General features: G+C 43.4%; 1 protein-coding gene across 1 annotated transcript in view; it reads left to right on the forward strand.

Annotated features, from left to right (window-relative positions):
- DPYD (dihydropyrimidine dehydrogenase) overlaps positions 1–26,971 on the forward strand; it is a 646,991-nt gene that overhangs the window by 395,407 nt on the left and 224,613 nt on the right. The gene's annotated exons all lie outside the window — the stretch shown is intronic.

Below are 26,971 nucleotides of genomic sequence, written 5' to 3' on the forward strand. Positions count from 1 at the left end.
GCATTGCTGACTGACTTGCCAGCCTTATGATGGATATTAAAGGTGATCATCTCATGGTTACTATCACCCAGCTTTCTATCAATTCTTAGGTCACTGATTAGTTCATCCCCAGTACCAGGTCCAGCAATGCTTTACCACATTGTACCAGTGGTAGTCTGGCTGGTACTGTGACTACCTACCCTAGGGGCTCACTGACAGAGCCTCGGGCCCTCCCGCTCACCCTCCTGTGCAAACTCCCATGCTAAATCGTGCGCACGGGCAGACAAGTTCACCTGTTTGCACATCCTGTTCATGTGGCTCTGGTTGCGTGGCTCCCTGCGGGGCTCAGCGAAGTAGGAGCTGGGGTTGGGCAAGGCTCTCTTTGGCTGCTCTCAGCTGCCTCCCCACAGCTGAGCTAAGCTAGCCCCCTCCCACCATGGGCCCCACTCACCTCCGGCTGTGCTGGGGGTCAGCAGGGATGCTCCACAGCTGCTGATAAATAAGTTCTGTACTGAAAAGGACTGCAAACAATGTAGTGTTGACTGAGCATGGTGAATATTACTCAGGTATATCCTACCTTATATAGTTATGCGAGCATAACTTTGTTGGTTAGAGGTAGGTAGCTGAAGGAACTTGGCAAAGCCCCCATGGGAACATAGTCCTGCCAGTAGAACCTTTTTTTTTGCTGCCACAGCATTCTGGTATAGCTCTGGCAGCAAAACACCTGCTTCTGCCAGCAGATCAGGGCACTCCATATGAGTCAGTTGAGATGCTGTAACATAGCTGCTAAATTAAATTAGCAGCAGAACACATAACTAGAAAGAAACTCAGTTATGATACTTTCAACAACTTCAAGATGCCGTGTGTTGATTATGAATACGTTTTATGGGATGCTTCACAAACCTGGTTAATTCTCATAGGGCGCATCTACATGGGATACTTTACTCAAGATTAGTGCAAATTACTGTGCAGTAAGCATCACTGCCTACATGTGCAGATGTTTACTGCACAGTAAATTGCTCTAATCATGAGTAAATTTACTACTTATAAATACAAGTAGCAAATCTACTCATGAGTAAATGAGCTGTGGTGGCTTTTTGCCTGCCCTAGGCCCCTAAAAGCCTGCGGGTACACTGGATCCCTAAGCCGTCTGCAGCCAGCCTCTGGCCACTGTGTGACTTGCAGCAGTCTCAGGCAAGCCACAGCATCTTATCTACACCCCGGTGCCTCTCCCTGGCATCACATCATTGCCTGGATACTGTGCTATGCCCCTGCGCTGCGCACTGGAGGCACCTGCTCTGGCCCACCAGCACCAGGACAATTCACATGGAGGCCCAGCGAACTGTCAAGGGAGACATGCTGGTGCCCTCCCCAAGGCTAAACACTGCCTCCTGGGACCCAGCTGGTCCCAGGAGGAGACCACAGACCTCGTTGCATGATGGGGAGAGGCTGAGGCCCTCTGCTAGTTTGCACGGAGCAGGCATTCCAGTGTGCACATCTATGAGAGCCTGTGAGGCTGCATGCTCAGTATTAAGCTAATGCACATTAAGTGATTCTTGGCAGGTGTCTCCATGTGCAAGGACTTGGCAGTAAAGTTAGTGCCAAGTCCCTGCAGCCTTGCCATGTGTTTCTAGTGGCTGGGAAGACCTGGCACTAAAATTAGTGCTGGGTCATGTCTGCATGTGCATTAATGCACTTTAACTAATCATGCCTAAATTTGATACCTGCATTAGCAGGTATTAAATTGAGGCAAAATTAGTCTAATTTCACCATTTTTAATGTGCATTAAGGGCGTACACGTATAGACACATGCCTGTAATGTGCATTAAATTAAGCTAATGCTCATTAACACGTCTCATGTACAGGCACCCAGGATGACTTTAAGCATCAAAAGCTAAAATTGCAATTCAGAAAACTCTTGCTCAGTGGCTATCCTTGTAGACACCTGGTAGGCACCTCCCTTTCTATTCTAAAAGTTCCCTAAATGCCTGCAATTCTGTTTTAATTGCTTGTTCAGACTTGCCTCAGACTAAGAAGCTAGCCACTTGCTTCATGTATGAGCCCAACTTGGGATCCAGAAACAAGGTATATGAGCATCCTTATGGGGTGTGGTCAGGCAGCATGCTCAGAACATGCATAATGAATATCAGTCCCAGCACTTTTTTTTTTGTAAACTAAAACACAGCTGGAGAAGGAGGTGGGACTCAACTTCTGTGCAATAACCTAGGCTGCCTATACATGTGCTCAGAGGTGGAAGGACATTTTAGAGTGGTTTCCATGTAGCCACTCTAATTAAAAAACCTCACTATCATGTGTATGAAGCCCCCCCACCCCTGCCCCACGCATTTTTAAATGGCTTCAGGATACTTTATCTAAATGTCATTCTATGAGGTTTAGTTAATGTGTCCCATGGCCATTTTAAAACATGCGGGGGCTTAATATACATGATGCTGCAGCAACGCTGGAACGTTCTAATTAGAACCCCAGTGAGTATGTGTATAGGCAGCTCTGGTGATTAGAGTATTCACTCAGGAAGTATGAGACCTGGCTTCTAGGCTATCTTCATCCTAATCTGTTGTCTCCAAATCTACATTTTCCACCTCCAAGGCCACTGCCCAAACCACCAGGCTTGCTGGGTAAGGGTACCTTCCACTCTCCCTTTCATTGGTGACACATAGGGGTGCACCCCCTGGAAGCACCAGCCGCGAAACTGGAAGTGCTGCTGGAAGTGTTCTGCCCCTCACCCCCTCAATTGGTGATCAACCACTGGGGAACTCCTCCCCCTTGTTGGCAATTGGCTGCTGGGGGACTCCCCCCTCCTCCTGGTCGGCTTGGGGACACTCCCTCTGTTGGCGATCTGGTTCCCCCCCTGACTTGGGAGGCACCAATTGCCCATGCTCCCTTTTGAAGCAATGCCACTTCGCAGCCAGGAATATAATATTCATTAGATATGAGAGAACAAGTAAAAAAGGGTGTGCCTGTAACCTGCTGCTCAGGACATGCAGTTTGGAGGGATGAGTCCTGAGTTATAGCCTCTGCTCCCAGAAGTAGATACTTTTTTTGTCTAACTGCTAATGAAAATTTATAGCAAAAAAGCAATGGGAACAGGACTCAAAATCCAGGACTCCTACTTTAATGTCCTACACCTATACTACTGTGTCAGGCTTCCTCTTGCTTGCTCTCTGTGGTTCCATGAATCTTGAATTCTTTGCTGCAGTGCGCGAACTTCAACAGCAAGGCTGGAGAGCACTCCCTCCTACCTTATTCTATAACATGATGGTTTAGGTCAGGGGTGTGCAAAATGCAGCCCATGGCCTGGATGCCACCCACTAAGCCATTCTATCCATCCCACAGGGCCCCTAAAAATTTTAGAAAATTAATATTTGTCTGCTCCTAGTTGCCTGTCATGCAGCCCTTGATGGCTTGCCAAAACTCAGTAAGCGGCCCTCCATCTGAAATAATTGCCCACCCCTGGTTTTGGTCATTCTCCTGAGAAGATGGAGGTTCACACAAATCCTTTCAATTTGGACAGCCTAACCACATATCAGTGAGTGAATGTTCTAACCCCTAATCTGCTATGCACAAGGTAGGTATCATTCCCTTCTCTGGCAGCAGGTTTTAAAAAGAGTGAGCCCTGCCCTGTTCTTTTCCAGAGTAGTTTCCTATTGACTCTCAGCAGCTCCCCTTTCAGCATGTGCATATTTTGGATTGCCTGTCTGAAGCACCCAACTTTCACCATGCACTTTATGGGAAGCCTAAGCAACTAAGTCTGAGCCTTGGATTTAAAACTCCAAGGGTCAAATGCCACAGTAACTCAGCATTCTGGCATATAACATGGAGGATCCTGGATCCATCTTTGGATCTGGCTCTTAGTGTCCATGCACATCTATTACTAGAGTTTACCTTTGAAGTAAAGAAAAAAATGTACATTTTGTTTCCAGAAGTATAGAAATAGGTTATCACATAGCTGCATACTTTCCTTAGAGCATCTGGGATGTTTTAGGTTAGGAAAAAATTGTTATGTTCTTTTTGTTAGGGGAAAAAAAAGGTGTTGATTGAGACAAGTACCAAAAATGCTCCATCTCAGCAATAGCTTGGAACAAACATTCATTGATCACATGGTTTACCAGATCAAAACTTTAAGATGTAGGAAGTATGCACCAGAAACAAAAGTCAAGACTGTCTTAATACAGATGTTACCTTTAACCTCAAGAACTATATAGGCAAATTTATGTCTGTTCATCTTTGGGAATAAAAGGAAATTTAAATAACAAAGATTTAATCAGGTTAAACCATTTAAAGTTCTGTCACAAATTTCATAAAATATATGCCCATATAGAGCATTGACATTCCCCCTCGCCCCCCACAAACACCTCCAGTTTCCTTTCTCCTTTTTCCTTTATTTCTTTCAGAAACTGATATAAAGCAGTTCAGGGTTTGGGATTGCTTTGAAAGCACCTATTGTTTGAAGACTAATTTTAACCTTGCAATAAAGATTGCTTTTTGTATTCTGTTGAATGTGATATCTGGTAATTGTTTGTCAAGGCTAAGTGCTGTAGGACATAATGCATTTTAAATATGATGTTTTGTAATTACAGTACAAGCACCTTTATGTCCTAATGTCTAGAAAAATGCAACTGAATAAGTGTCAGGAGTAAGAGAAAAAAAATATTAAATTTTATCATTTTAATTTTTAAATTTCACTACTACTTTATATTTTTTAAAGTTGTGCTATTTCCATGTTTGCTCAAGACAAAGAATATAAAGGTTGCTTTCTACATTGTCACAAAAAATTCAAAGTAGCTTTTCCTTTTAAAATGTATCACTTGGCTAGAAACTTTTTTTTTTAAAGAACAAAAAATGTTTTTCCTCTTTCATTAAAACATGTATAGACTATCAGATATGGCATCCTATTCTAATATTATTGTGAAATTCACACTATTAGTGTGAGATTCACAAGAATTTGGGGGTTTTGGTTTGTTTATTTTCTGTCATTATAATCGGGATGAAATTGTCCCATGATTATGTATAACAACATGAACGTAGTCAAAAACATTTTTCTTGTTCTCTAATCTTACAGGATCATTTAATGATTCTGGTTCTCTACTATATAAATAGCCAGTTGTGATTTCCATTTATTCAAAAAATTGCATTGGACTTTGAAATGGTGTGCTAAGCAAGCATCAACAGTAGGAGCCTAAGCTGGAGTAAAATTAAATGTCCATCAGAAGAAATTTTGCAGTTTTTCCTATCTTGTCTTCATTAAATCTTCAAGGCACATAGTAGAAAATCTTCCAAATATGTGGGAGCTAAACCTCTCAGTTTTACCGTAATCATTCCTCCATCTCACAATAAAAATGATTCAGCAGTTTTTTCTCTAAGATCTGGACCCACCCTGTTTTTCCCCTCCCTTACTGGTTTACAGCTTCTCACACTTTGTATTGATTTGGAAAGCTTTATCTTTTGTGTAGAAATGTATTGTAACTTGGCTAAATAAAGACAAAGGGGGTAGTTTAATCCTCTAAACATGTTTATAAAGTGATACTTTCAACTTTCTATGGTCAGCTGAGTGTTTCTAGTAATAGTATGGTGGAGTATTAAACATGATTTCTAAGCACTGATCATACTGCACTTAGACTTCCATGTTCTACAGAGACAATCAAATCTCTTAAGTTTTGTCATGTTATAAAAATGTGAAAAATATTTCAGTAGATTAACTCCTATTTTGCAGGTGTTTATCAAAGAGATGTCAATAGAAATATCCAATCTTATTTTGTCATACATTTTTTGAAGCAGAATCAAATTAAGTGTGAATGATGGTTTTTTAACATTTTTCTTTCACAGCTCTAACAAGGGTAACTTTGGATCTCCCAATCCATAAAAATGTCAAGGATTACATTTTGAGAAATGAATGAGTATACTTTCTTTGAAATATTTCACAAAAAATATCTGTTTCCTCTTGCTACCAAAATGCCTTATTTGTAACCAAAATTTTGAAAATGATCATGATTTTAAATTGTGAAAGTGTATGTTATCTTCTTGACTAAGAGGATTAGTAGAAATGGATGCTGGGGGACTTCAAATTTTAAAAAAAATTGTCATGCATTGTTGGAATAATCAGAACCTCTCAGTTTAAACAAATGTAACTAAGAGATCACAAATAGGACTCTGTGAAAAAAATGGTTCTTGGTTCAGTTACCAAACTAAAAATCTTTACGAGTATTTGGTTCAGCTTGACCCCAAATATATACATTTTATGGGATGGGTTGCACTTGGTTCCTCTGTTCACACTGTTCTACTTTGTATAAAGTATTTAAATTGTTATCCAACTGGGGAGAAAGTAACAGTAGAACTTGATGGTTAGGGAATTAACTTGGCAAGTGGACCAATTGAGTCCAGTCTCTGCTTCAAAGAATATTTAAGTCCACAAGCTGGACCAGTAGCAACTGAAGAGATTGTGAGCAGCCAGAACCAGAAAGCCCCATATCATGAAGTTATAGCACCTTCTTGGGAGGAAGAATTTGTGGATAATATCTCCTCAGGAAAAGAAAGGAATTGAGAGCCTTGGTCTCCTGTCTCCATGGTCAGTGCCTGTGATGGGCTATATAAGTCACATGTTAGCAAGGAAGAGTTTAGTAGAAGCTGGGGAGCTCCACTAATCTTCAGAGCCACATGTGGAAAGGATTTAACTTTTGGTTAAAAACTGTTAAAAGAGTTCAACTGGGAGAGAGGCCTGAGTGAGAAAGAAGATCAGTTAGAAGGTAAGCTGGTTCCTGTGTTGGGCCCTAACAAATAGGGCAAGAGAGACCCAAACAAGGGGCTATAGGGAGAAGCCTTGGGCCTCAAGACTCTGAAGAAAGAGAGGAACTGAAGAGGAACCAAGGTGGGATATGCAGAAATAGTGTTGTGTGGGACTGTATTTTTTGGATTGTGTTGACAAAATCAAATTTGGTGCACAATTAAAATCCTGGTAAAAACAGGGATAAGTGTAACCTGGCTAGATGGCTAAATCTCAGAAGAGGCAGACCACCAGATGACCCACAGTGGCAGTTAGTAAGGGTTGCCAGGTGAGGACTAAAGATTGACAGGATACCCAGCCAAAGGGGGCACCTTACCACAATGGACTAACCATCTAGGCTATTTGACACAAGGAGAACATCCCTCTAGGAACATGTATCCTGGGGGTTGCCATTTCCTCCTTTGTTTTGGAAATCTGTTCATATTTGTGAATAAAAAGTTCAGCTGAAACGATATGATGAATTCAACTTGAATTCACGGTTGGCTTGGGGGTGAGCACCTGAATTGGCACGTTTTAACAACTAAACTCTTCATCAAGTAAATGTCATTGACTCCTATCCTAAGGTGTTCTCTGTATTTGTTTTTAAAATCCCTAACCTTTTCCTTAGATTTTTTCATAATGTGGGGTAAGTGAATTAATCAGAATTAGCCTAAATAAGTGTAGATATTCTGTATCCCTCCTTTTGTTGTTTGAATGAAAGAATAATGTTGGCACTCGTTTAAGTATAATATGATGGGAACAGAAAATCTAGTTTTTCCAGTATAATTTATGGTCTGTACTAGCTCTACTTACAAGTACATTGTACTGAAATATTTTACTTGCAGTAGCTTCATAAGATACTTATGTAGATTTCTTCTCTTGTTCACAGTGAGGCCATTGTAGCTATCTTTGTGCCAGCACTGACATTTAGTTAGTAGTAACCACAGTAACATTGTGAAACCTACCCAACTTAATGAACATAACACCAGAGCTCCCTGGATGAAAGAAATGTCAAATAAATTAACTTCTTAAAAAGTAGTAATCTGATCATTTTGTTAAATCTTTGTCTCTTACTAATGAAAAGCAATTGACAAAGGTCACACAGTTCACTAAAATCTACTATGCTGCATATGTTAAAGTTGAGAGAGGCTTATTTTTGAGAGCTTACCTACTTTCATTGACTTTGGGGCCCCAAGCTGCAATGCCCTAGACTTCCTTTGTAACCAGTGGAAGCTGTAAGTTCTCACTATGTCTTAGAATTGTTCCAGACTGAAGAAAACATAACATAACACTTTCTTTAGTGTGATTAAATGTATTTATAAGAAAACCAAAATTCTCATCCAAGACCTTGATTTGTCTGCAAACATTTGTAATGCAAAACATCTGTTTTTCAGCAGTGAATACTCGCCTAACAAGCTGAAGTTAATTTAATTTACTTGTAAAAGGGTACAGTAAATTCTTACCTTTTGTCTCCAAGTCCTGAATATGTATGCTTATTATTACTCCCCTTAAGCATTTTTTACTATTTTAGCTATTTATTTTTAAACTCTTTATGTAAAATATTCTTTTACAAAGTAATGCCTAAAAGCCAAATGTTTCAAAGTCACCAGCATCAGTAAATTAATACAAAGGTATCAGAGGTCTGATTTAAACTCCCTAAAAAAAAATCATATGGAGGTACTCCTTCTTTCCCCCCAGAGTGCTTGTTCCGACATATATATTTATGTATGTATGGGAACTATAGAATTCCTATATGTATTAGAACTGGTATAAGATTAGGATACAACAATATCTATGTTTTCAAACATTTTTTTTATTTTTGAACCCCTAAAAATTGTTTTAATGAAGATGTAGACCCCCTTGAATTGTAAGTGTGAGTATTCACATACTTGTGATTGATCATAGCTGTCTTTTGTGGGCCCCCAAGGATCTGTGGACCACAGGTTAAAAATCACTGTTTTAGGAAACAGTTTGTATTTTGCACTTCTGGAATTCACCACAGCACAACTCTTTACACAAAATTATGCTCCTAGTTTCATCTTCTTTAAAAAAAAAAATTTTTATTGCAGAAACTCATAAAAATGTGAATGGTGTTGATGAATGTTTGCCTTCCTGAGTTCAAAGAAAGCCTAAAGCCAGGGGTGGCCTAGAACAGCCAAAGTGAGTGCTGCACACAGTGCGGTCCTGCTCTGGCCATTCCAGGGCTCTGCTACCCACAGTGACTGCTCTGTCACTCCAGGGCTGTGCTGCACACTGTAGCCACTTTGCCATTCCAGGGTACGTGCCGTACTGTCCTTGAATAACTGGAGCAGGTGCAATGTGTGGGGCCATATCTTTGACACCCTTCCTTAAAGCTGTCATTCAGAAAGAGGTATATATCTTGATTAATCTCTCTGGGTCATTAACTTGCATCTTGACCTTCTTAATTATTTCTCTGTTGATTATTTTAGAAAAAATGCACAGCAAATGTTCTTATCTACATCTGAAAACCTAATATCCCCATTCTAAGTGCTTGGGCTGTTATAGCTGCCAAATGTACAGGATGGCCTTGTCTAAATGAGTATGGCTGTGTGGTTTGTGGCACCTCAGACACATCTGCTGCACCACATACCACATACTCAGGCATTCTCCATACGGCAGGGGAGAAGGGTGGGGGAGAGGGGGTTGACCCTGGATATCCAGAGGTCAAAAATACCTGTGCAAAACCAAAAGCAGAGCAGTGCACGTAGGGGCAATGTGCACTGCTCAAAACTGGAGCCTGGCCAGCCAGAGCTACACTCCAGCTGCCAGCCAGGCTCTGAGCTGCAGGATTGCTGCTGTTACAGCTCCAGGAGGCCCCCAGGACCCCAAGTAAGGCTTCTGGGGCCAGCCAAGTGCTGGCCCCAGCCTCCTCTACCCCACCAAGGGGTAAATTGCCGCATGCCAGAGAGCATTTGGCACAGGTGTTCCCTGGGGACAACTAGTGGCGGCACAAAGTGTGCCGCTGGTAGTTGTCCCTGGAGAACCAAGTATCCACATCTGTGTGGATGCAGCCAATGCATCTAGTTGCTGTGCCATACAGAGTTACCCTGAGCTAACTGTGAAAGTGCTAACTCACGTACTACACAGTTCAAGACAGCACTGCTCATGGATACGTAAACAACTTAACTTCTTAGCAGATGTAATTAGATGGCCAACACAGTGCCATGCTAATGTGGCTATGCCATTTCTAGTACCAGAGCCAGTACAAACAGCTTGCTTGAGTGTCTCTGTACACCCTTGTCTTGCAGTCATATAGATATTCCCAAAGATATACACGGCAGTTATACTTTGACAATCCAAAAATCTATGGCAATCATTAACTAAAAAGGCAAGACAGTGTAAAATAAATTATATTCCATATAAAAGCAATATCAGACAATGTACTGATTGTACGCTTTATTATTTATTAAAATCTTCCTGCCTCTGTCTTGTCTTGTTTTGTTTGTTTTTATAAATCTTTCTCATGATTCCCAGATTGCTGCACCTGAGCACTTCAGAGTCTAGAAATGTGGTTGCAGAATTTAGGTCTACTGTGATCTGGGGTTTGTGCACTCTAGGCCACCGCATGGGACCCAACTTCATTTACTGTTTCTTCTTAAACCCCAAATACTCAAAAGTGTATGAATAGGAAATGCCCAAATTAGCCATGTCTCAGGTTCCCAACATACACTTGTACACAAGTAAACTGAGAGAGACAAAAGAAGTAAATCAGTGTTGGCATTTCCATCTGTGAATCACTTCCATAGTGCTGAGCTGCAAGCATGTGAGGAAGTGGGGTGGCAATTTTGGCATTCTGTCTGAGTGATAAAGTTCTCTCCCTTTTGCGTAAAATTGGTGATTCAGTGGTGGAGATATTCCTGCCACACAGTGTACCCCTGATTCTTTTTGAAGCCGATCCATTATCACTCTTGTGCTAGCTTCTCCTGTAAGCGGTATCTTGTGGATTCTACTATTGAAAATAGTCTTCCGAAGCCAGAAATGTGTATGAGTTTGTAAGATGTCCAGTGGAAATGTCCTATGGGCCATTGTATTTGCCTTTATCACTCCAATTTCCAAGCCATATTTTCCATAGCTTTGTCTTTAATTAGGCTTTGGGCAAAAACAAGCACTGTTCTGTTTCAGTGGCTCTTAATTAAGAGCCTTCTGTCCTTGATCTTTAAGGGATATGAAGGTTTCATGCTGTTTGGCTGGTTATTATTTCCATTGCATGTGGAGATAAGAGGTACTTGTGTCACCTTGGGTAATGTTTCTGTGGTTTGGGAATAGCATTCAACTCCCTTTCCAGCTTCTGACTCCCCCACAGACATCTAAAATTACAGCAGTATCCATGGACCACAGAATCTCTGTTCACCCAGGTCACCTATCTATCCTAATGCGCCTTTTTACAATTAGGTTCAGGGCATGAAGTACACTGCTGTATTTACTCAAATCCAAGACGTGTTTTTCTTCCCTCATTTCAACACGGGGGGGCCCCTCTACCAACGGGGGGGGGGGGGGGGGAGGCATGACACACACACTCAAGGAAAGCTTCATTTTGGATTTGAGTGTAGGTCAGGGCAGGGATGGAGTCATTGACACTGCTACTTGGCCAGAGCCAGGGTGACTCATATGGTGGGAGGGGGCCTGGGGGCAACTGCAAAGTGCAAGAAGGGGAAGCAAAGGGGAGAACATATGGTGCAGAGAGGGGCAGCACAGGAGAACCTGCACAGTGCCAGCAGGAAGCATGAGAAAGACTATGTGGTGCAATGGGGCAGAGTGTAGGGGAGACCAAGCAGTGCAGGGGTTACAGTGTGGCGGAGACCACACAGTGCAGGGAAGTGGGGGTAGCCCAGGGGAGACAATGCAGTGCAGGGAGAAGGCACAAGGGAGACTGTACCATGGCAGGGAAGCTCCTGTGGCTCCAGCTGTGATCCCAGCTCCAGCCCCAGGGGTTAGAGCTGCAGCTGCCGCTGCCACCATGTGCTCCATGCTCCCGGCCAGAGCTGGAGCCAGAATCAGGAGGGCTGGGTCCTGGGAGTGCAGGCATTGGCAGGGGGCAAGGGGTGGGGGTCAAGTTGCCTGAGCTCCTGCCACTTGCCTTTCAGCCACAATGGTGGTGGAGATGAATATTAGATACTCAGCAATTAGATTATATATAATTTGGAAAATTATAGCAAATGTATAATTTTTCATGTATAGAATTTAATGATTTGGGGTCATCTAAAATTTGAAATCTGATATGATATTTAAACTTGTGTGTTCTGATACCATTTTCACATGCTCCTTTCCATAAAGTAGCAGCAAAAGGTGTTTATAGGTGTCTTAGAATGAACTACTGGGTTCAGAAGATTCCCCGCGCATGAACACAGGATGTACTCACGGTTGTTCTCACTCTTGCAAAGCTTTATTTAAAGCAGCAGCTGCTACCCTGCACAGTTCCCCTGGCCCCGGAGTGTCTTGATCCCGGGGATGCGATAGCCTGTGCCAGGCTCTGCGCAAGTCAGGATTCTTGCCAGAGTGTGAGGAACTCCTGTAAATTAAGAATATACCGTTTATGTAGTCTGGAGTAAATAACGTTATCTCGAGCTAGGGATTTGGTTATCTCAAGCTAGTAATTTAGGGATGAGTCGTGATCCAACACACCTGGTGTTTACCACATTCCACTGTATTACAACATTCTACTGTCTAGGTTTGTGGTTTGGTCACTCTCACAAAGCAAAAAGCTACGTGCTATAATACCGGCCTACTGTGGAGTCAGCATACAAAACTCTTGCTATGAGCATTAAGCAAAACCCTTGCTATTACAGTCCACTCCTCGATTGTGAGATAGACCACCAAAAATGTTGAGGTCTAACTTGCAGTCGTCCTAAGCAGTTCACATACGCTGAATGTTATACAAATGGGCAAGAGACTGAATGCAGAGATACAAAAAGCATGTCCATAATAACAAGTATACGGCTACAAAACAAATAACAACAATAGGATGCAATAGAAAATTCAGTACAACATTCGGTTTAGGGGGCCACCCTTTAAAAATGTCCTACCAATGATGCACTGTAAGGTCATGCTCTTCTTGGGCGATTCTCAGTAGTTCACCACGCTGGGTCATTATCAGGACTCTGGTTCAGGCAATGGTGGTAGCTATCTTTAGGAGCTGGCGAGTGATTTTTTTCACGCTGGTCCAGTAGCTGCTCAAGCTGTGTAAAAGAAACCTTAGCAGGTATAACCACAGAGGAATGGAGAGGGTAGAGTGCATGGCTTCATATGAGACATTAAGGAAGGGGATGCTCTCCTTGGTACGGAGGTTAGTAATAATCTTCACCTGGTGGCGGCACTCACACACAGGGGGTGAGGAGACCTTGTCCCCATTCCACTGAATCAGGTTAGGAGAAAACACACAAGCTGTCCCATTCCTTAAGTCATATGCGAGGGTCTCTTGTAACCATCAGTGTTCCCACCTACAATGACTTGGGTCATGACTGTAGGTGCATGGCTCATACAAATGGTTATGAGCGGGGCACACCCATCCCTCCAGCCAATTCTCACAATCATTTATGCGATGAGTCCTATTCATTAAATCAACATGGGGACCCTCAAACGTGGGGACCCACCATTGATCTTCAAACAACTGGGGGAATATTTGTATTTCACACCACACGGCAGGCCAGGTTTGATTAATGGCTAGTTTAAACTCCACAGTGCAAGATTTGGTATTGCACTGGGTGTACTGAGGAAGGGGTTGCAGCCACCCCTTAAACTGTATCCCCAGGGCCTTCTGCCATTCTGACCCTGAGGATCCTTGTATGACAGCTCTTAAATTATGATATTGCTGATATGCTTGCAGTTGCCAAAGCATACACAAGGTGGCATTTTGAAAGGTGGATTGCTTCTTTAAGATGCCAGTTATTTCAAGAGCGGTCTGGTTAACCCATTGCCAAAGATGATAAGTTTCAACTAAATGCATCCCGGTCAACCAAGGCAATAAGGGTGTCCCCAGGAGCCTATTAATTTTAAGGCCTGTCCATCAAGTGAGCCCAATTTACTCAATTTATTTGATAAGGTTTCAATGTTAAAGCTATTGACCACCCCTGTGCCTGCTCCAGTTCCCCCTAGGATAGTATCACTCATGTCTCTTTTAACTCTCAATGCATGGTTCAACCAGGGAGCACATTCCTTTTTTGATTTTCGAAGGTCTACCCTGGTTGTATTGATGGTATACTGAGCATGATGGATGCGAGGTCCTTGCCACATGGTGCAACAGGTTGACCTAACCCTAGCTATGTGGGGTTTCCAGGTGGGCACGCTAGGTTGGTGCCTAACATCAAGCAGTTGAACCCACCATCCCCTCCCTGTTATGATGCTTGTATTATAACAAATCAGGGTGGAGTTTGGAGAAACTTGGGTAATCAGGGTTTTACTCCCGAATCCGCTCTCCCAACTTCCGGATAAGTTTTTTAGGCTCTGCTGAACTTCTCTCTTTGTTAGCCATAGTTGCTTGATGGTGGTACATTTAATGGGGAGGCCCCCAATAGCAAAGGAAAAGTTTATTGTAACTGTCTCATTACAATACAAAGTCCCCCACCCTTTCCCAGGCAATGGTCCTATCTTACATGAGATGCTATCAACATTTAAATTTAAAAAGAGACAGGACTGCAAATCAGGGGGGTATGTATAGTAGACGGAAATGCGATTTTGAGGTGCACCTACCCATCCCCCGTGGTATTGGTAGGTAGCTGCAAAGACTGCGTTTCTGCAGAGATACAAGCAAGACAAACACACAAAACAGTACATGACAATGTTAAAGTGATGCATAGCAAAAACAGGTTTCTTCCAAAGAGGCTTTGCCATATACCGTGTACCAGTCTGATTAATGTTGTCAGTCCAGAGAAGGTAGCCACTAGCCAAGCAGTCCACCCAACAGCATCTTCAACGTCCCACTGGGCCATCATCTGGATTGAGTGCTAAGGGTTATAATCCCCTTGCTTTCAATTGGTCCCTAGGTCTCAAATGGTATCGATTCCCACCCCTAGGTGCTATTCAATCAGTATTACCTTCTCCTTCGGCTATGAGTTCAACGGGTATAGGATCCTTCCCAGGTTGAGTTACCCACACCCGTTGCCCCATAGACTCAGAGCTATCCTGATGCCGCACCTTTGAAGAACTTGATATCTGACCATTAACAGACACAAAGGGAGCAGGTAGAAGCAATAGTTGGGCTATTCAATCCCCTTTTTCCCAGATAAAAGGCGTTTCCCCCTGATTGTACAGTATGACCTTCATTTCCCCCGGGTAGTCTGGGTCTAGCACACCTCCCTCGGTCACCACCCCTCGAGCCGCAAGCCCCAACCGAGATTGTATTTGCCCAAATCAGCCAGGAGGTAAATCCACAGACCAATTCAAAGGTACTACTGCCATCTGTCCCACATCCAATGTACCTGCTTCAGGTGCTGCTAAATCCATACCCACTGAGCCAATAGTCATGGAGGCGGGAATCAAAAAAGGTTTATGGTTCTGTATTGGTTTTATGGTCAATGAGAGCATTGTCTTTCTCAATGCTCCCTCCTCCACCCCTTTCTTCCCGCATCCATGCATCCTATTCATAGGTGATTGTCCTTTGACAAGTTCTCTATTATTAAAGGTAGCCACTGTTTTAGGCAGGTGAGAGGGCCACCCCAGGAGGGTCGGGCCCAGTGTTTTGGTTAATAGTTGTTTCGGTTGACCGTTTCATCTTTTAATGAGGCCTGCTTCCTGCGGGTGGTACAGCATATGAAATGTCCAAGTAATGCCAAATCCAGCTGCCCATTGCTGGGTAAGCAATGCAGTGAAGTGTGTACCTTGATCGGAGGAAATCTTATGGGGTATGCTGTGAATATGGACAAGATGTGCCTCCAATACATGGATGGTGGAAGAGACATCTGCCTTCCGGACTGGTGCAGCAATCCCATATCCGGAGAAAGTGTCAATGGCCATCAAAGCATAGTGATAATGATTTACTGCTGGCAGTGGCCCAATATAGTCAACTTGCCATTTTTTAGCAGGTCCGTGCCCTCTGGGGATATGGCCGAGCCATTTGTTCAAGGGCTTTCGTGCCAATTGACATTGCGGACACCGTGCTGCCACTGATGTGGTTTTACTCTGCGTTATGGGCAAGTCATGTGCAGCTGCCCAGGCATAGGCCGAGTCCCTTCCCACATGTTCTGATTGCTGGTGTATCCAGTTGGCTAAAAAATCGGTTTGACACTCCAACACTGGCCGGGTCAAAGCATCCGCATGGTTGTTCCATTTATGTTTAGGATTTCCAGTGTTGATAGGTTGGTGGGCATCCACATGACCAACATAAATTTTTATTACCGCAGATTTTACAGCCAGTTGTTTCCATAGGTCCTGGCCCCATAAGTCTTTTCCTCTGATTTTCCAGTCTGAGGCCTTCCAAGCGCCAGACCATACTGCCAAACCATTTGCCGCTGCCCAGGAATCAGTATAGATCCAAACTGCCGGGCTTTGCCGTTCGGTCTCATAATGCACCACTAGCATAAGAGCTCTCAACTCAGCCCATTGGGAGGAGGCCCCCATCCTGGTATCCTTGAGTTGGTGACCAGTCACAGGGTTAATACTGGCCGCAGTCCATACATGAGTAGGACCCTTGTATTGCTCTGAGCCATCTATAAACCAGGCAGCCTTCCTTTGGTCAGGCAGCAGATCATCATAGCAAGGGGCCCATGAGGCAAGTAGGGGGGGCAAGGTCGCAACGGGTAACAAATTCGGTCCACCTTTCACTGGTGCCGGCAGGGTAGTTATTTCTTCATGAAGTTTGCTGACGCCGTGGGGGCCAGGCTTTGCACGCTCTTGTATGTAGCACTTTCATTTGATAATGGAGGACTCTTGGGCTCTTCCTATTTTGTTTGAGATGGAGTCCTGCATGACCCATTGCATTATGGGAATTTCTGGTCTAATACGAATCTCATGCCCCTCAGTTATTCGTTTTGTATCAATGTCCAATAGCACGCCAGCAACTGCCGTTCAAAAAGGGTATAGTTACCAGCTGCGTCAGGTAATTTTCGAGTCCAAAAGCCTAATGGGCGTTTTTGATGTGTCCCTATGGGAGTTTGCCACAAACTCCATGATGCATGATCTTGATATACTGACACTTTTAATGTAATGGGGTCAGATGCTGAATAGGGGCCCAGGGGCAGAGCAGTCTGGACAGCTGCTTTTACATCATTGAAGGCCTGGCGTTGTTCTTCTCCCCATTTAAAAGCAGCAGCTTTATGTGTTACTTTATACAGGCGCTGCATCAATATCCCAAGATGAGGTATGTGGGTGCGCCAGAATTCAAAAAGGCCGATCAGTCTTTGTGCTTCTTTTTTGGTAGTAGGGTCGGGGAGAGAGAGTAGTTTATTCTTTATTTTTTGTGGAATGTCTCTAGTAGGTCCTGACCACTGAACTTCCAGAAATTTTACATTTTGGGCTGGACCTTGAATTTTCTGTGGATTTATCTCCCACCCCCTCTCCCGCATATGTTTTACTACACATTCTAGAGCTTCGGCCACAGGATTCAGGGTGTTGCCTATTAACATTACATCATCAATATAATGTTTGGCTAACACTCCTTCAGGCAAAGAAATCTCACTTAAATTATATCTGACCATATTGTGACAATAAGCAGGGGAGTTTAAATACCCTTGTGGAAGTACGGTGAAAGTGTATTGCTGTCCCTCCCAAGTAAAGGCAAACTGAGCTCTATGATCTGCATGCAGAGGGATAGAGAAAAAGGGATTAGCCAAGTCAATTACAGCGTACCATTCGCCGGAGGTGGCACTAATATCCTTTAACATAGAAACCATATCTGGTACCGCAGCTGAAATCGGGTCTACTACTTCGTTAAGTTTTCGATAATTTACTGTCAATTTCCACGACCCATCAGGTTTGCAAACTGGCCAGACAGGAGAATTGAACGGCCAGTTAATGGGCACAAGTACACCCGCCTCCTGCAAGTCTTTGATCGTCTTGGTAATGTCTTCCTTCCCACCCGGAATTCGATATTGCTTAAGATTAACAATTTGGTGAGGAATCGGTAGTTCCAGGGGTTTCCACTTAGCATGACCCACCAATAAGTGTCTGACATTGTTCGGAGTGCCTACCCAGATATTTTTCCATTCCCCTAGAACATCAATCCCTACAATACATTCAGGAATAGGCGATACCACTACCCACATTAACCTGCGTTTGGTGGGTCCCACAGTAATATACAGTCACCAGACACCTGGTTACGGACGCATTCCCATATCCTCCTAAAAGCATCTTTTTCCCCTTTCAAGTTAGTCAGGTCTCCCAGTATAATGGTAATCTCAGAGCCAGTATCTAATAATCCTAGAAAAGTTTGAACTCCTCCAGCCGGCCATTTCACCGTAACTTGGGCATATGGCCTCCGGTCCCCCTGCCAAGGGAGGCTTACACTCCGGCAGGAGGGACCTTGGCCATCATGTCATTGTGGCTGGGGAAAACAAAACTGCTTTAAATTAGGGTATAACGGGGGGAGGGGGGGCTGAGGGTTGGACTTCCTTCGCTGGAGCCTTCTGTCTACTTAACAGCTGATACTTCTGCACCAAAACCTTTGTGGGTTGCCCATCAATTTTTTCCTTGGGCACCCCATAGCTTATAAGCCAGATCCATAAATCCCGCTGAGTTAACATCTTTTTATTCCCCCCCTGCTCCTTGTCTGCTTGCTTCTGAACTGCCCGCATTTGTGAACCCCCAGCCTCCACATGAGGAGTATTCTCTAACAATTTAGCAGCTATGTCCCAAACCATTTTCCCCTGTCATTCCACCAATAGGAGGGATACATGGGCACGCAAATGGGAGGGAGCAGTATTGATTAACAAATTTTTAATCTGAGATGTAAAAGGCATATTTTCTGGACCATTCCCTACCCGCCCCCCATACATCCAATTCTGCATTGCTTCTTTCTGCAAAATTCCCAGTCCCTCCTCCATGGTCCGCCAAGACCATGGCCCTGGATCATCATGATCTCCCCTCTTTGGCAACCTATCCATCCAGCATTCTATACACCAATCTAATAGCGGAGCATGGGTGCCCCCTGGGGCTTGTGCAGTATTCATTGTAGCATTGTATAAAGTGTCTCTTGTTAGATTTCCTAATGCCTTCAATTCAGCTACAGTGACACTTACATGTGCACCACCTTCATTAAGTACCCTTAATATCCATGCTTTCAGTCCCCTTTTGGCCCTTGTCAAAATTTCTCTGCCAAGGTACTCAATTTTGCTGTTGTGTACCCCCTGATCTCCGGGGATTTGCTGACTCCCGTAGGGCCCTGGGTGGTACGATCATAATGTACTGGTCGTGCGAATGCATGTTGGCCCTCCCCACTAGCCAAACTCTTGACATGTTCACCCTCATCACTCCATATATTTCCATCCCACTTTTCTGGATCTATCCACTGACCCGTGATCCTCCTAGCATTCCATAAAGTTATCCCTGTCATCGCCGGAGCTGCCTCCAGCTTAGACGGCTGGGAGACCAGCTCTGGTGGGGAGGAGGAACGGTTAGAGGAGCTAGAATCAAGTTGTTTAGAACATAACTCATGCAATATTGCTTCATTCGAATTCAGACGTGTCTGCCAACGGACAGCTTGATTAAGCTGTTCCTGCAGATGAGCATTTTGTGTACTCAGACGTTCAAGCACTGTAAGGAGCAGCCAAGGGACAGTGCGTCTAGCACCACTCCCCCCCTCAGACTTAAGATCCTTCTCAACCCACCATTGCACCTTGGCGGGAGTTACAGGGCACTCCTCCTTACTCCAATAAACAGACGGACTCAATTTACAGAGTGTCTTTGCTACCCCATACCACAACCCGGTATTGGGCCAACCTGGCATCCTTTTTTCTGATCCCTGTCCCTTCTCCCTCTGCAGCCTCTTAAATAGGTCCATGTCAAACGTCTGGGGAATCCCACTGCTAACACCAGTTGTCTTAGAATGAACTACTGGGTTCAGAAGATTCCCCGCACTTAAACAAAGGATGTACTCACGATTGTTCTCGCTCTTGCAAAGCTTTATTTAAGGATAGTCGCAGAGGCAGGCAATAAGACAGAGCAGAGAGGATGATTACTTCACATCGGCTCTAGGCAGCAGCCGCTACCCCGCATAGTTCCCCTGGCCCCGGAGTGTCTTGATCCTGGGAATGCAATGGCCTGCACCGGGCTCTGCGCAAGTCAGGATTCTTGCCAGAGTGTGAGGAACTCCCGTAAATTAAGAATATACAGATTATATAGTCTGGAGTAAATAAAGTTATCTCGAACTAGGGAATTGGTTATCTCAAGCTAAGAATTTGGGGATGAGTCGTGACCCCCCCGCCCCACCTGGTGTTTACCACATTCCACTGCATTACAACATTCTACTGTCTAGGTTCATGGTTCGGTCAATCTCACAAAGCAAAAAGTTACGTGCTATAATACCGGCCTACTATGCAGTCAGCATACAAAACTCTTGCTATGAGCATTATGCAAAGCCCTATTACAATAGGGCAGGATAATTATCTGTTTTTTCTTGAAACTTTATGAAAGAGGGGGAAAGTTGGGTACTGATGTTTATCTGTACCTCTCTCACAACCAGAAGAAAGTGCCAGGTTGGAGCAAAGCAGTATAAGGTGCTCTGTCACACTCTCCAAGTGCTATAGGATTGAGATTATCTCCCTTGTCCTGATCTGAGCTTCTGTTTTTGGAAGAGACTTTTTTTTTAAAAGATAACTTGTTTAAAAGCACAATTATATGCCTAATTAAATTAGGGCTTTAACTAGCACAGGTGATAATATATGCTGTCATTCAAACCACTGTGGTGACTGAAAGAGGTGAAACTAAAAAGGAAGAGGTTGCCTGAAAACCAGCATAGAACTGGTGACCTTGAGATCATCTGTCCCATGTTCCCTCCTGACTTTTTATCAGAGAAAAAGTGGTAGAAGGAAGGTGGTGATGCGGGCAGTTCCATATAAATATTGTACATTTATTCCACTGAGTTAGCTAATTTCTATTATCTTCTTGATTTTATTTTACGTGTATGAGGACTCACGCACTCCACTTGTGTGCAGGTTTTGAATTCCAGTTTGAATTGCAAGTGGCCTTACTCTTTATGGCTTTCTTCTACATGAGGTATGTCTACACGAGATGCTGACTGCTCAGTAGCTGAAAAATACTGCTCAGTAATGTGTTACAGCACAGATGGTGTTAATACGATACTGCACAGTATTATAAGGCTACTGTGCAGTAGCGTCACCAGAAAGATGCTCGCCGGCACTACTGCGTAGTAACTCCGGTTACTGCACTTTTATTTAATACTTTCTAATATAAGTACTAAATAAACATGCAGTAATGACTGCACAGTATCGTCTCGTGTAGATGCACCCATAAGGTCCATTTCTTTGTTTTTGTGGTAAGGAGAGGAGGGGCTAGTGCAAACATGTCTGTCCATGTCCAGGTCAGTCATTAAACACTGTTAGGACCTATCTGACTAGATACTACTTGAGGACAGCAAAAAGCCAGTGCTAGGTTAAACCCAGTCTTCTTGAACTTCTTGGAGGTGGGGAAGGAGCTTGGAGCCTTAATAGAATGAAATTTCTCCAGAAACAGGAATCAGAAAACAGGTGTTAGTGCTAGTTTTAAAACTCAGGGAATCTCAGAGAAAAGAAACATGAATAGGAGAAGGAACAAAATGATAGTTCTTAGAACAGGAATTGTCCATTGCAGACAAATAAAGGAAGCTGGTTTAAGGAGAGACCCCATAATTCAGAGGGAAGGCAGCGAGGCAGTTCCAATAAGGATTAATGGATGCTGCACAAAACTCTGACCAAATCCCCCAAAAATGCATGACAGTGGGGGAAGGAAGATGTTTAGATGTTGTTGGGTGCAGGAAGTATCTAAATCTGTATACCTCACACTAGCTCAAATAAAGAGTGATTTGGTTTTGGAAACCTTAGCTACATGACCCTAGAAAATGGGTTGGAAACTTCTGGCCTGCAGACAGTATCCATCCTATAGAGCCATTGGATCTAGCCCACATAATGAGGATTTCAGCAATGTTTGACAGTGGGGGCTTTGCCTGCACCTCACTTAACTGGAATTGGGTAGTGGGGTCCTTGCCCATGCCAGACCATAGGGAGAAGCAGTGGTGGCAGCTGGGTCCCAGTGCTGGCCTTACTTGGACTCAAGCTGGGTTATTCTGCCTTGCTAGTAGAAAACATTGCTGACCTGCTGACCCCTGCTCTGGAAAGCTATACTGTTAAAGCACAGTCCTCAAAGATTGAAAAATGTGGGGAAAAAGGTACGTGTAAGCTACTGGGAGTCAGCACCAAACACAGAGCCTTGGCAGTTGCATGTCAAGGTCTCTGTTGTCAGAAGGGAGTCTTGGGCAGATGACATGAATCATGACAGAGAGTGCTAGAAACCCAAAGCCAGAGGTGATATCACACTCTGATTTTTGGGAGAGTCACTGCCTCTGCTTAATCTTGGGCAGCTCAGGCCCAAAGCCAGCAGCAGTGCCTCTTTTTAGTCTTAGGAAGCTTAAAAGAACATTGGTCTAGCCTAGTGAGAGCCAAAAGCACTTGAGAAGGAGCTATTCCATAGCTGCAACTTGTCAGTCTTGTAAAAACAGATAACAAAAATATCCATAGTAAATTATTTCAAATTCAGAAAACAAAAATATTCATAGTAAAGTGATAAGCCAGCTTCTGCAGGCCCAAGCCATGGTGAGATGAATAACTCAAGATCCTTTTCTCGCTGGGCTGTTGTCAGCATGCAGGTTCACTGACTTGGCATCTATTCTCTTGTTGGATGATGTGACAATACAGGTGTTCAGAGCATTGGCTTTTTTGGAGGTAATTCAATAGGAAAATAATCAAAGTTGTTATTTTTTGGTGCTCAAGAGGTGGGGAAAGGAGGAGAAAAATACAAAGTGTACCACATTTATATACTTGTGGTTTCTTTCTGTGAGCTATAATTTTTGCAGTTCTGTTTTTGACTTGCTTATTTTCAGAGGATGCACTGAACAAATTTCAATGAAAGTGAAATTGCGCTGTTATGTGAAATGCAGCATCTTTGCAGTACAAGACAAAATATAATAGGAAGATTAAATGTGATACTGTATTTCAAGTTTAAAGGATTATTATAGGCCTGGTAATAGATTAACTAGTGAAAATTACTTGGTATCATTTCTATATATGTGATTGTACATAATTATGCATATAAAGTATTTCTGCATATTTATTTTAAAGTAAACAAATGAAAATCATAAACAAATGAAAATTACCAAGAATTTACATACAATGTGAAGAAAAGTCCCTTTATCCTCCGCTACTGTAGCATTTGGCAGATTCGGGAATAAATAATCTTTTGTGGCAAGGGTATGCCTTATCAAACATATGCAGATCAGCACTAATTAATGCTAATTAAGGTTTCCTGTGTATCTAGTTGGAAAAACGTCCAAATGTTATGAAATCCAGTTAGTATGCCTATTACCCTAATTGTTTTATATGGGACGGTTCTTAATTAAAATATGTAAATTGACCTTAATTGCTATGTACTAATGGGGGTTCATGTTATCTCACTAGAAATGACAAGATGGTGAGGAGGGGTACTTAAACAAATAATTCTGATAAATCCTTAACTAAATGACCTTCACTCAAAATTATTTTTAATTAGAAATTGGCAAAAGAAACATTTTCCCATGTATGTTTCCTGAGCTTTAAATAATGTCAGAATATTACAGTTTGTTTGCTTTTTTATATCAATATAAAAGCAGTTATGAAATGGATCTTAATTATGCTTACTGAACAAGTTATTTTCTTTTTTTTACTTGTTTAATGCCCATTGTAAAATTGTTTGACACTATTATTGTAATCTCAGAAAAAATTATGTTTTATAACATTGGATTCATTTGATTGATTTATTTTTATCCTATCCTTAAAAACAAGTTTTTGTTTCAGTGGCATCAGTGCATCAGTGTTTTTCTTTTGCAGGATAGGACTTTGGTCCTGCCATTATACTTTGTACTTTCATATAGACTTACCTTGACATTGATGTAAGAGCATGAGGCTCAGCGTTTGGTCTCTAGTAGGAAGCAGGCCTATGTCCATGTGCATCCAGTTGCAGAACTGGGCTAGGGACAGACATTCAAAAAGCCTGAGCCTGAATTGATTCAATCTTTGCAGGATAGTCTAACCTGGCTAGGCTGAAATGGTTTGAAACTGGGCAGACATTCTCTCTGGACTGAGGAAATTCAGGGACATGCCTGCAGTGGTTTAAGCTAAAAGCCGGGGGGGTGCTAAAGCAGCCCTCCCTTCCCTTCTGCAGGGAGCTAAGCTAAGGGGAGCATGGCTAGGCCCTGGCAGGACTCTCTCATTAGGGATGTCTGCTTGCACAGTCCCAGGCTTTTCCCCACTGGCTGCTCAAGTGGCGGGAGTGTTGCCAGCCCCCTGCCCCAGGCTAGTACTCTGAGGCCAGGGGAGTGTGCAGTGCATGCATCTGTTGATGATACGGAGCTTTTCAATTTCTCTGCCTGCTTTGTCATACTGTCTGCAGCAAACTGACAGGCAAGCAAGCCAGCCAGGGTGGGGCTTGATAACAGTCTTTATCACCCAGTTAGCAAAACAATAGCCTCTCTCTACATTACTTTAAGTTTCTTAAATATGTTACTGGTTGACCTGTTGATTAGCTCCAAAAGCCCTAAGCTGTCACTGTTCTGTCTGCCTATCCCAGTGAAATTGGAGAGAGAGACACACACACACACACAGACACCTCTCCACATGCTGGATATGGTCCCTGCTGTAGCAGAGGACGAACGGATCTCTGTTTAAGCAGTGAGTGGTGAGGGAAGGAGAGGGGGGCACGGGGAAGCCAGCAGATCCTGTTGTGCCTGCAAGTCTGTGCCGAGCTCCAGACAGAGAGCAGAAGGGAGAGGCCAGTGCTGCTGTAGCAGAGAGCCTCGCCCAGCCCAGAGCACATGCTGGGATGCTGGGGGACTCTGATTTAACTTAAACCAGCAAGGGGTCTGGAACAGACATTGCATAAACCGGTTTGAGCCAAATCAGTTCAGTCTGATACTGCATTCAACCAGGTTTATCTTAAACCGGTTTCAGCAATTTTCAAACTGGTTTATGTGTAGTGAACATCTGTTCTGTTACAGGCTTAAACCAGTTTCTGATCACTTAAAATGGTTTGTGTGTAATGTCTGTCTCTAGTCGTGGAATCTATATGATAGTCTTCTTATACACTCATATGCAATGGTGTCTACTCTGTCCTAGGCTGCAATAACTCAGGTCAAAAAGACTGTGAATCCTTAATGCAGGAAGCAATATAAAGATGTAGGACACAGAAGAAGTATTACTATTTCATACCTGCATACATCATACCTAACTAGCATAGATATAATGAGTTATATTACTCATTTGGCGGCGGCAGCAGCAATCTCTCAATTTGAGGATGATCTCTACCACAGCTCATTGGTGGGTCTTGAGGTGACTTACAAGTCTAATACTTGAGCCACAGATCTGCTCAAAAAAGTTGCAGTTCTTTTCACAGGGGAGAGAATAGGTTATAAACTGAGATTCCTTGTTAGGTTAGCTTGGATGGGGCACTCTCCATTCCTTCTGTTGATGTGTGCAGAAAAAAAGAAAGAGAAGAAATGAGGATTCATGGGGCTAGTAAGTGAGGGAGCATAACTAATAGCTTACATCTCAAAGGAGGAAAACCTGGGATCCAGTCCCTGCTCCTGGGATTGCATTCATTATATTAAATGAGATAAAATGTTTAAGCAGTCCTGGGAAAAAGAGCTGGACCCTAAGACTCCCCCTTTCCTGTTGAGTGCCCAGATAGATCTTGAGTTATTAACTGTGCATTGGCCAGATTCCAGCAGAAAGGGTGGGGAGTATCCATACCAAGACTAACTCATAGCCTAGTATTTAGGGCATTGTCCTGGAAGGTGCAAGATATCAGTTTGAACCCCCTCAGGCTAAAGAAAGAAATGAACCTGGGTCATCCACTTTTGAGTGAATGCTGCAACCATTGGATTATGATGCAACAGGTGGATGCTGGCACACTTAATTCCATTGCCTCTTCCAGGCACATCATAGCAGAAAACTGTGAGGCCTGTTACTTTGTTTTTTAAAAAATGGATGTTAGAACCTACCCTCAGAACAGGATTTCTTGCTCTGGATCCAGAGTCGATGAAGGTGCCTACTAGGGCTTTGCAAAATTTCACCAGAATTTCTTTGTGACGCTGTTTTGAGTTGTTTCAAGCTCAAAACAGCAAAATCCAAATGAAACAGAAAGCTTCGAAACACCTTTGAAACAAAACGAGGCAAGTCAAAACATTTTGAAATTTTTTAAACGTTTTGCGTTTCGAAGCTCAAGATGGGCTTGCCTGCAGGGAAACAGAAACTGAAGTAAGGAGAGGGAGAGGGAAAGGGGGGAACGGGGAGGAAGAACTGCTCTCATTATTGACTGTGTAGCTGGCCAGAGACTGTGATCCTTCCCTGAGGTCTCTTCCAATCCCAGTGCTCTAAAGGAGGGATGGAAAAACTGTATAAAAAACAGCATTGTTTGAACTGCCCTGCTTTCTGCCTTGGTGTCAGTTACTAAGCTGTGTGTTCCAGTTTTGCCTGTCAGCAGCTAGAGGTGCAGGGCCCCAGAACCCAGACTCCCCCTGCACCTATCTCCTTGACAGCTGGCAGGCTTCGTGACCTCAGCAGGGGCTACCATGCCTGCAGTTTTGACCCCACTGTGGCTTAACACATACACGTGACATGAGTTTTGTTTTCAAGTCTTTGAGGTGCAGTTTCCGCAAAACCCCTGCACTTATCTCCTTGAAACTTGGCAGGCTTCACACTGTCAGAAGGGGCTACCAGTTCTGCAAGTTGTATCCAAATCAGGATAGAAGTGACAAAGCTACAGGCTGTTTTGAGCTTCCCCATTATAGCCTATGAGTGAAACTTTTTCAACGAAACGAAACGGAACAGCAGTTTCAAATCAAAACGAAACTCTGTTCCACCGAAACAGAATGGTGCCGTTTCGCACATCCATAGTGCCTACCCACATCTGACTCAGACTTCCTAGCTCTGGAGATGGGTGCGGTTTCAGACATACCCCTGTGTTTGGTGTTCATTAACAGTAAGCTATATGTAGCTCGGCACACTGTTTTTGTTTAAAATC

The sequence above is a fragment of the Alligator sinensis genome, unplaced genomic scaffold (assembly GCF_000455745.1).
Source record: "Alligator sinensis unplaced genomic scaffold, ASM45574v1 scaffold647_2, whole genome shotgun sequence".
NCBI lineage: Eukaryota > Metazoa > Chordata > Crocodylia > Alligatoridae > Alligator > Alligator sinensis.